Source organism: Papaver somniferum, chromosome 4 (assembly GCF_003573695.1).
Source record: "Papaver somniferum cultivar HN1 chromosome 4, ASM357369v1, whole genome shotgun sequence".
In the NCBI taxonomy this organism is placed as follows: Eukaryota; Viridiplantae; Streptophyta; class Magnoliopsida; order Ranunculales; family Papaveraceae; genus Papaver; species Papaver somniferum.
In genome coordinates, this window is record NC_039361.1 from 144,882,928 (window position 1) to 144,895,342 (window position 12,415).

Consider the following 12,415-nt stretch of genomic DNA (forward strand, 5'->3'; position numbering starts at 1 on the left):
ACTAGGTAAAGATAAACTTGATCGAAGCGAAAATCTTACCAACACATATTTCGGGATATAGATAGGTGAGGTATACTCGGCTCAAAATACCAAATGTGTATAATCCAAGTCTATATATATATAGCATACGACTTCTTGTCTCAAAGAGTATGAGATAGAGTAAATAGACTTTTGAGTGACAGATAAGTTCAAGTCTTCACATACCTTTTTGTCGAGAAGTTTCACCGGTTCCTTGAGTAGTTCTTCTTCTTGGATGATGAATCTCCATGAAGTCCTTGAGCTCAACTACACTTTCTATCCTAGTCCGCTACTTAGCTATAATAGACTAGAAATCAAGACCTATAGTTTTGATCATTAACATTGAAAAACATGCTTGAGATAGCAACGCATTCGAGTTCGACCGAGCAATGCTCTAACAATCTCCCCCTTTGTCAATTTTAGTGACAAAACTATCAATACATATGGAATACAAAAAAGATAAAGAAACTTTAGTGGCTCCTATTTCACATGTCTAATTTTCAACATTCCTCGAAATCTTCGTCACTTCCAAGTACTCCAATGATCCCAAAGGTTGTAAGTTTAGCATCACCGTTGTTGAAGATCCGTAGCTATAACAATGAGAAAGCATCGGTCTCGATCATTGTTATACAGTTTCATAGTATTATTACACAGTGTCAAAGTCCAATTGTATCACATCTTCAACAATAATACTATGGTGATATGTATCACTCTCCCTTAGTCAATACTCCATCTCACATGGGAACCACTCCTCCTTACACAATGATCCGAAAACCATATGTATTTGTAGTGTGAACTACATATTAATTCTCCCCCTTTTTGTCAATAAAATTGGTAAAGGTACAAGAACGAGATCATAATGAAATTTCCGAAAGAGACATTTCATGACTAAAATAAAAAAATACATACTCATCAAGGAGTTTAAAGATACAAGATAACCCCTCTAAAATTCCACAGCCGCACACCCCTCAAGATATGACCATTAAGCACAACTTCAAAAGAACTCTCCCCCATTTGATGTCATTCCCAAAAGAACAACAACGAGCGACCTTAATTTCAAATGAAAGAAGGATTTTTATTGGACACCAAAAACCATGAGAATGATATTTTATATCCAAAAACTCAATCAAATTAATCACAAGTAAACCCATGATTAATTTAATCAGAATCCGCAATCAAATTAAACACAAAAATGATCAATTCAATTGATTGCGCTCAACATAAGATAACTTACGGAGCTACGACTTAGTTAACCATAAGAAAATGATTAGCTTAACCGTTCAAATACTCAACACGAGAAAACCTTGTGGAGTCACAAAAATACTCAACTAGATTAATTACAAGAAAACCCATAATTAATCTAATTGGAATACACAACCAAACTAATTACAAAAGTAATCAATTTAATTGCCATTTGTTTTGCTCGACATAAGAATACTTACGGAGCAATAACTAAATAACCAAACAAGATGATTAATTTAGTTTAATATGCTCGACATAACATATATCACGGAGCAACAACTAAGCTAAGAAAATCAACTTAGTTGTATAATGCTCAACGTAAGATACATTACGGAGCCTCACAGTAATACATAAAATATGGAGCAGGGATGATCAATACTGCGGAATACACAAGGATTCATTCTATCTTCAATCACTATTTGCATAACGACAATAATAGACATAATCCTTGAAAACAAAATATTTTAACCTATCTTCCACCAAATAATTGAAAATATAGGCTTAACTTTTGTATTTACCAAAAGTCCATTCATTATTTTACCAGTACGTGAATACCGAACACGAACGACTTTAATTTTGACAAAGTATGGGACAAACATAGTTCACGGACGTAAACACCAATATCCCATAACAAATTGCAAGATATCAAATCATAAAGATTAATACTGCAAAAGTATCATCCTCCAAATATTTTTAAAATTTAATACCAATAAACCTAAAAAAAAAAGATGAAAAATAGTAGCTATGTGTAGTCACAATCATTGCTATTCAAGCACTAGTTATTCATCCAACTAAACCAAAAAGAATACATACTAGGAAACATAGAGCTTTCTCAAGGCCTCTACTGAGAATTCCTTCTCATTATTAAAGAACCCGTTGATTATGGGATCATTCCTCTAAGTCTTCAGAAATATCAGTTAACTCACTGAGTTCTCTTTTTAGATCATGCAAGGTGTTCTTGGTTAGTGACAACACTTGTTCGTAGTGAGTTATTTTTTCCAAAGAGGAAACAATTTGAGATTTTAAATTATTTCTCTTGTTGATAAAAACTTTCACCATGCCTCTAACATCATTATCAGAATGACAAATAGATAAGAGACAGTTAGATGAAGAACCTTCTCCAATGTTTGTAGCCTTCACTTTCTTCACCCTTGAGGAGGAAATTCCTTTACACAAATACACTTTTGCTGCCTCGATTGCATCCCTGCTTGTAGTACCTCTAGTTACAGGATCCATGAAACTGTATTTTTAGGAGGAAGAAGGTCTACAAAAGAACAAAGAAAGACTTATGAACGTCCAAACCCTAGAAGAACAAGTCTTCTGTAGTTTAGTGATCCATTATCTATATTGTTAGAAGAATATTTTTCTTAACAAAAACAAATACAATACTTGAGCCAAAAAGACGCAACACCCCGTTTTCTCAAGTTAAAGATGAGGATGCGAACATCTCTGGAACTAGACAGAGACGTTATGAGCCAAACACTCCCCTTGTTTTTCACATAGTGTTTTACCAAGGTTTGTTGTGTAAACAGATTTCCTACCTTCCATGTTCTTCTGCAGTTTGGTGATTTTCTTATTGCTTTTTTGAATCTCCAGCACGTGCTTTGAACATGATTTGCACTTCCACAAAACAAACACATCAGAGATCCTTTGTATTGTCGAAGAACCTTCTGTTTATCACAACTGTCAACCTTCAATCCATGATTAATAGAAGCAATAGGGTGGACAATGCCAGCAGTTTTGTCTTTAAATCCTAAACCATTTGTGTTTCCAAAGGACTTCTGATCAAATAACATTGTTGAAATTTTGTCAGAGCTTCCAGACAATCTTTGTAGATCATCTTTAAGAGTGTTAATCTCTTTTTCCTTTAGAGCAATGGTTCTGGTGAGTTCATCATTGAGACGATCTATCTCAAGAGTTTTCACCTAGATTAATTATTCTAGTTTCTTCAATGGAGCTTTTAATTGAAGATTTTCTTGAAGAACCTCTCTGTTCAAGAATTCAGAAATCTTTGTGTCAGACTCAAATTCTGAATCAGGACTCGAGTATGAGGATGTTTCGGTTGCAAGAGCTGAGGGTTCATCACATCCATCAGACGTATTCAACTCGTTGACACTTAAAGATTTTTCCTTTACAGAATCATTAGCGGTAAATGCTGACAAAGATGTATGTCACATCTAAGGCTTCTTTTCACAAATTCTTTGATTCTTTATGTCATTAATGGTTTGTCAAACCAATCACCATTAGAGAAACATTCATCAGCCCAAGACAAGCTAGAAGTTTCACTTGTGTCGGAAACAACATTGAATGCAAAGGTTTGAACAGAATTATGATCAAGAATTTTTACCTTTTCATTTGGAGGAAAAGATACAAGATTTCATACTTCTTGTCCTTGGAACTGAGTTAACTCTTCATGCATTGCATTTTCCCATAAGGGATGTCTCAGATTTTTATCAATATTCCATTTGAAAAGGACAGGGGTTTTAGAACATTCGCTGAAATTGTGTTTTATTCCTGGTGAGGCACTCATAGAAATTTTATCGTCCATAGAGTCAGATCGCTACAAACACAGACTTGTAAGGTATTAAGCGTGTTTGCCTGCTCTGATACCAATTGAAAAAGCGGGGGTCTAACACCACCACCCAATATTTCGCTTAGAAATATGTATGGACAAACTCGAATATACTTTTAAGAGAATCAACAAGGCTCAATCAATTAAAAGTATATCAACGAGTTTATATCTCTCTTCTTTATTTGATTTACTTAAGCAAGAACTGCGAGTTCTAATCAAATACAAGGAATAACTTGGATGGTACCAAAGACCAATATCCAAGGATCAATCAATTTAAATCAACAACCAAAGGTTGGATATTCTAATTGATGATCTAACACACAACCTGTATTATTTCAATTATAAAGATAAACAATATAATTCAGAAATAGAAATAACACAGACACCATAATTTTGTTAACGAGGAAACCGCAAATGCAGAAAAACCCCGGGACCTAGTCCAGATTGAACACACACTGTATTAAGCCGCTACAGACACTAGCCTACTCCAAGCTAACTTCGGAATGGACTGTAGTTGAACCCCAATCAATATCCCACTGATCCAAGGTACAATTATGCTCCTACGCCTCTGATCCCAGCAGGATACTGCGAACTTGATTCCCTTAGCTAATCTCACCCACAACTAAGAGTTGCTACGACCCAAAATCGCAGGCTTTGAAAATAAACAAATCTGTCTCTCACAGACAAGTCTATCAAAGGATAAATCTGTCTCCCACAGATAAACCCTAAAAGTTTTATTCCGTATTTTGATAATAATCAAGGTGAACAGGAACCAATTGATAATCCGGTCTTATATTCCCGAAGAACAGCCTAGAGTTATCAATCACCTCACAACAATCTTAATCGCATGGTAGCGAAACAAGATGTTGCGGAATCACAAAGAATGAGACGAAGATGTTTGTGATTACTTTTTATATCTTGCTTATCGTAGATATCAATCTCAAGCCAATCAATATGATTGTACTCGTACGATAGAAGATGCAAGATCAGATCACACAACTACGATAAAAGTAGTATCGGTCTGGCTTCACAATCCCAATGAAGTCTTTAAGTCGTTAACCTGGTTTTAGAAGAAGAAAACCAAAGGTTAAAGGAGAATCAACTCTAGCACGCAAACTAGTATCACACGTAAGGTGCGGGGATTAGTTTTGCACAATACTAGATGGCTCCTTTATATAGTCTTTCAAATCAGGGTTTGCAATCAATGTTAGCTTAGTAACAAAGCATTCAATATTCATCGTTCGATGAAAACCTGATTTAGATTCAAGCTAATATTTCTCAACCGTTAGATCGAAAACTTAGCTTGTTACACACACTTGACAATGCACGCTTCTAGGTTTGTTAACCGTACCCAAACGTCTGCACTTGTTGGTTCAACAATAACCAAAAGGTTAGCCATATGAGCATTTAATATCAACCATGTTCTTCATCACCATAATTAGTTCAAATGACTTCAAATGAACTAGTTAGAGAGTTGTTCAATTGAAAGGAAATCTCATGTACTACACAAGACATAATTGAAGAAATATTATTTGATTCACTTGAATCGGTTCATGAACTTTTATAGCCACAGTTTGCAAACTGCATTCCTTAGTCTTTTAAAGTTTAAGTTCACAAATCATCTTCAGATATATAACCTTCTCAAGTTCGCAGGCTTAAGTTACCGGGCAGAGTTTACAAACTCCAGCAGAAATTCTCGAGTTTGAGAACTTCGCCGGTTCGCGGACTGAGTTCGCGGACTTAGCTTCACGCAAGTAGTTTGTCAACTCCAACAGAAATTTTCGTATTTGAGAACTTCGGAAGTTCGCGGACTGAGTTCGTGGACTTGGCTTATGCCATTCTTCCGGTTCTCTTGATCAACAAAGTTCGCAAACTTTGGTTCAAGGAATAAGACTTATACATAAATGTGTTTCCACAACAATGCTTATGTCCACCATTGGTTATGTAATCTAAACTCTCATTTCAATCATTGAAACATTCTTAGAGAACGTTATATAGTTGTTACACTATTTCTCGTCAAAGCAATTTTCAAAGTGATTGAAACATATCATAAGTTTCGTCACTAGGTAAAGATAAACTTGATCGAAGCGAAAAGCTTACCAACACATATTTCGAGATATAGATAGGCGAGGTATACTCGGCTCGAAATACCAAATGTGTATAATCCAAGTATATATATATAGCATACGACTTCTTGTCTCAAAGAGTAGGAGATAGAGTAGATAGACTTTTGAGTGACAGATAAATTCAAGTCTTCACATACCTTTTTGTCGAGAAGTTCCACCGGTTCCTTGAGTAGTTCTTCTTCTTGGATGATGAATCGCCATGAAGTCCTTGAGCTCAACTACACTTTCTATCCTAGTCCGAGACTTAGCTATAATAGACTAGAAATGAAGACTTATAGTTTTGATCACTAATATTGACAAACATGCTTGAGATAGCAACGCATGCGAGTTCGACCGAGCAATGCTCTAACACATTTACTCATTTTATGTAAGATAGTCAGTGAAAACATATATGCATTAACTAGATTTGTTGCTTCAAGAAAAAAATTAACTATATTTAGTCGTTGCAAGGTAAATTTGATGGAAAGTGATATACATATGTGGACTATACATTACTTAAATAATTTGTTTGTTATATTTTGATATATATATGGATAATTTTATTTATGTATGTATGAACATTATTTTATATCAAAGGAAAATATAAAAAATACGGGAATTGAACAATTAAAACGCTGGAAGAAAAAAGTACAACAGTCAGATTAAGCCAGTGTCGTCACGACGCGGTCAGATAATATTTTGAGAGACAAACGTTGCATCCGACTACCCCAGATGCATCCTAAACAAAGACTTACGACGGATGTAAGATTTGTAACCTCCTTCAATCATGGATATATATATATATATATTCATTGATAACCCTCATAATTAGTTGCTCACTAAATTTTTTTGTAGTATTTTGCTATTTTTATTCACTTATTATATAAATACTATTTAATTAGTTGCTCATTAATTAAAAATTAACATGTCAACAAAAAAATCCTTACCAATTAAACGCTACAACTATGTAAAACTCATAATCTGTATTCATTTTTTTTCTTAGAATCATATCTTTTTAAAATCGAATTTGCCGCCTTCATCAACCTACAAAAAAATAATAACATTTAAACATTTGCGGCTACAACATGTAAAACTTTTATTTCTGCCTTGAAATAAACTAATTGTCCTTAATCAACTTGCCAAGAAAAAAGAACATATTATGTTAAAAATACGAAAAATTCATTTTCATTTAACTACGTATTTTTTTGGGGAAATAATCGAAAAATAAAAATAGATACATATAATTGAGATATATCCAAATAATAAATCACCAAAACTTTTCACTTCGATCATAGGCCTAATTTTAATTTTAATGAAAAAGAAATGTTATATTAAAACTTATAATTGACCTAAATATGACATGTACACTCGGAAGTTTGGATTCTTTTCATCCTTGCAAATGGGAAAACAATCTAGCTTGGAATCGTATTCTTTTCAAAAGCTATATACACTGACACTGAAACCTCAATCTTTTCATAAACCTTCTTGACTTTTTGGGTGGTTTCCTTTTTCATATTTAATATTATTATTTTTTATTTTCCTGATCCTGAATGTATTTTCCTCCACAACGACATGATTGAACATCGTCATCTAAACCTTCCATTACCGACCCATCAGTATCACCAAGTCCTTCTATATTATCATAATTCACATCCATCTTCGTAACTCCTGATATGGTGTCACAAGAATATAGAAAAAGTGCAGAGTGATGTTATATTTTCAACCAGAAACGGTTGCAAATGTCGATGAAGATTCAACATAATGGTCCGGATACAACAAAAAACAGTATCCAAGACTACCAATCTTTGGAGATCAACTAAAAACTTATTACTTTATGACAAAATAAAATAATTTACTTGACATTTTATCAGAAATTATTATTTTAATCAATTACAAGTATACTGAATTCATAATTGTTTGGATGATAAATATCTTAAATTTTCATAGCCATGAATTCTCATGGATCAAGATAAATCTTATCATAGTTTGTAGTATTTATTTAAATTATTATGACCAAAAATTATTCGGACTCATGCCGTGCCGTTACGGCACGGGTTATTTCTAGTATTCTACAATCCGTAAAGAAAAACCTTGTACAACTTCATCTGTCTCCGTTTTTTTTTTCTCTCAGTAATCAGTTCAAAGGCGACGCTCATTTTGTTTTCTTTAGCCACAAAGACAGTAGAAACCATAAATCGATCAAATCTTAAATGGATCGGGTTTGGTCTTAATTATTTTATAAGAAGCTAAACAACAAGGTATTAAGTGAAGACAAGAAATTTCGACAGAAGTCGTTATCTGCATCTAATAAATTTTTAATGGTGGTCGTGTTGATGCTGTTATTTTAGTGTTGAATGTGTATGTTCATCTAATTTGTAAGGTAAGTTTCATTTCATTTTTTCACGTTACTTGATTCTGTAACTTTTTTTGTTTGTTCATCTTCTACAACAGATTCATCGGTAATTAAGCCGACCGAGCGAAGCGAGGGAGGACTCCGTATATGGAGCAGCATGGTTTATTAGAGGGCGGCATTCTAATATAACAAAAAGGGTCATTACATGATCATTCAAGGTGTCCCTTATAAAAAAATACTGAAAATGACAAATTAACCCTCATAATTGATAACCTAATTTAGTGGTGATAATCAAGTTTAGTGTTAATGATTAATTTCACTTATATTAACTCAAAATCAAAACCAAAATCAGATTTTTAGAGTTAAGAAGAAAAAAAGTTTAGAGGAGAAAGTCAATCTCAATTAATTGAAGAAATTAACCAACAAAATGAAGAACCAGGACCTGAAAATGACCGGGTATACTTCTAAATTAGTCACAACTAGCTTTTTGTTGCTCACAGTTATCTAAAGTAAGTAAAAAATTCAATTTTTTTTACATTTTCAGAGCTAATTACGGTTGGAATGCTGCTCATAACCAACCGTAAATCGAAGTTACGATTCGTAAAAGATGAACTACCAACCGTAACTGGTTAAATTTGAAGAAAACCCAATCGTAAAACCAGTTACGGTTGGTAACTAAATGCTCGATACGAACCGTAACTCAGTTACGGTTGGTAACCAAATGCTCGATATCAATCGTAACTGAGTTACGGTTCGTAACCAAATGCTCGATACCAACCGTAACTGAGTTACGGTTCGTAAACTAAAATTGTTACCAACCGTAACTGAAGAAAATTCTCAGATATAAGAATATATGGTTGGTAATTGAACTATTACCAACCGTAACAACATCAAAATATCCAGTTACGGTTAGTAATTGAGTTAAAATCAACCGTAACTCACATAAACCCAGAAATTTTAATTTCAATTTTCATCTAAAACCCTAATTTTCGATAGAAATTAAACTTAAATCGAACAAAATAAACCAAATCGTAACTGGGTTTTCAAAACATACCTCATACAAGTCATTACACTACACTTGATTAATTTTTGAATCGTCGATTAATCGAAGACGATGAAATTTTGAGTTTTAATGGAGGTTACGGTTGATGGGAGGAGGAGAAGAAAAGAAGAAAAGAAACAAATTTTCAATTTAGCTTTCATTTAGGTTAAAAAATGGGGAGGGTAATCTAGTTAATTTACATCCTCTATAGGACATCCCTTAACCAACTAGAGGGACATTACTATCACACTGCCGCCCCTCTAAAAAACCATACCACCCCTATAACAGGTTACATATACGGTGACTTTATGTCAAATGGTACATGACATTTTTACCCAATTTAACAACAAAGATTTAATTTGGTGTGACACCCCGAAATTTCCAAACTATCCTTCAACATGAGAGCTATCAATACTAACATAGCAAGGCTATATCTGTAAAATCGTGAAATAGGAAACCAAAGGATTTGGGATCGAACCCGAGTGAACCCACAATATTCACATTTCTTTTTTTTTCTTTTTTCCTTCTTCTCTCAAAAACAAATTCGCAGAATCTCCAATCGATCATTTCTTCACAACAGCAGAAATGATCAGCTGTTAGTCATAATCGATGTTCAATCATCTACTTATCGAGTTTAGGGTTTCGATCTACGTAAGTCTTTCATAATCATCATCAGTTTTTTTGGAAACTTCAGGGTTTCATCATCTGCTAATCTTTAGTGAAGAAACATTGGATTGTTCTCTCTTCTTCGATCAGGTAGGCACATCTCTTAAAACTAAAATCGGTTTCTACTGTATTCTGTAATTCTAGGGTTCTATTAATTTAGGGGTTTTGTTCAATTTATGTTCATCAGTGGTTTACAATGGTTTTCTGTTCAATAATCACACTAATTGATATATAAATGCAGGGCCGTCTTACAGTATTTGGGTACCTTAGGCGACAAATAAAAATTGGGCCTTTTTTGGACTACCGAATAACCGATGCATTACACAAAAATATTTACCTGATAGCACAAAAGACGTACCTGATAACACATGATGATATGAGTATAATATTACCAAACATTTATCATTTTGTTCAAGAAGATACAATACTAGTAATGGACGTAAAGATCGACCTTTTCGCATTTACGGATGCGAACTCATTTATAATACTATCATAGTCAATACTACCTTTTCGCATGATAGAAGTATTAAAATTGGCAAAAGGCAAAATCCCACTTCATGTAGAAAAAGTACACTGCAGAGAATCCTAACAGGCTTAGCAATTTCCTAAATGCAAGATAAATTCATATCAAAATTCTAAATTTCTAATTAACAACACAATTCAAGATAAATTCATGTCAAAATTCTAATTAACGCCTAAACCCACGATTGTTAACTGTTGGTTGTTCCTTAACCTCCTTTTTACAATCAAAATTTATAAATACCCCAAATTTTGGTTCACAACTCTCAAACCCTAACAAAATTACTCAATCATTAATCATTCAAAATTCTAAATTTGCAAGAGTAAGTTAATATTACCTTATGAGACACAAATAGATCATAGATGATGGATGATGTTGGTTGTGAATTTTTTGATCGAGATGATAAGATCTGATTTAGTGTTTCTGAAAGATAAAGAAGAGGAAGGAAGTTGTGCCTGTTGTCCTCGACTCCTCGTGAAATTAAAGAATTTTTTTTTTTCCTTTGACGTATGTATAGGTAGTATGACCCAACCTTTTTGGGCCCCCTAGCAAATTGGGCCCTAGGCAGCTGCCTATACTGCCTTGTGTATAAGCCGGCCCTGTATAAATGTAGCATTTTTGTCTAGGGTTCTATTAATTTAGGGGTTTTGTTCAATTTATGTTCATCAGTGGTTACAATGTTTTACAATTTATGTCGGGGAAATTGGAATTTTGAAATATTCATGGTTAGATATACAGAAAAATTGGAAATGTCATAGTAGCAACAGCCACTTCACAGTATTTCCAGCAAAATTCATTTAATCTTTTTAAACTATGTAATGGGGTTGAAAACTGTGTTTTACATCCAGTTTAGAGCAAAACAATTTCCTATGTACAGTTCTGCTTAACTTTTTTGGCATGAAATTCGTATCCGGTTCTTATGCATCCAACCTTTTAAGGTTATGAAACAATTTCAGGAGTCATTTTTCGCATTGCTGTTACATGTTGTCTGCAGGGAACTGCCTGGCAATATCCAATCTATGTTTGACTAGAATGCGGATTTAGGCAAGTAGACTTCACACTGACAGCTAATTGATACCCTGCTGCTCATTTGCCATTTACTAGCATTTCCGAAGCTTAAGTAGGTAGTTTTTGAATTTTACTCATTTGGGCAGTCCAAGGATGAACTGCATTCTGTTGCAAGTAGCAAGTTTTACTTTACTACTTGGACAATAGGCATGGTACCCTTCCTTCCCCAGTCATCGGGATAGCAAAAAGCTGAGAGGAGTTTCAAAGAGTTGGAGTGAAATATTTAATAAAAACCTTACATTAGTGACGTGAGGTAAATGATGGAAGTACTTCTAAATGGAAAGCTCCGCAATAGTGACGAATTCTACTTTACAAAGTTTTCTGCATCCTGGGCCAAGGCCAAACTGTAGATCTCCCTGGTCATCATGTTTGTATAGGAGAATATTCATCTGTTAAATCCAAATAGCACTAGCTTGCCTATAGTGAGGACTCGGAATTCAGGCTATAAAGATTTCCTGTGTTCATTTCAGAGTACTTATGTTTTATGAATTTGGGATTTAGGAATTGACTTGCATTCAGATTTCAGACCTTGATTTTCTATTTTGGGAAATTACAAGTCCATATGATGTTTTTCCCTAAAATTCGCGTTTTACGCAGGTTACTCTTAAACTCCAGCCACTTCTCAAACAATCTCTAACCATTGTTGAGGAGGACGATTCAGATTTAGCGACTCGGGCAACCACCTTGGGCAAAAAAAGTATCCAATCTAAGTCACCACGTCTAACGCCAATATCCTAAATGTGTCACTGATTAGATTGGTTATACTAAGGATTTCATATTAATGTTAGTAGTGGTGCTTCTGATTACATATACACGGTCTGTAAATGAA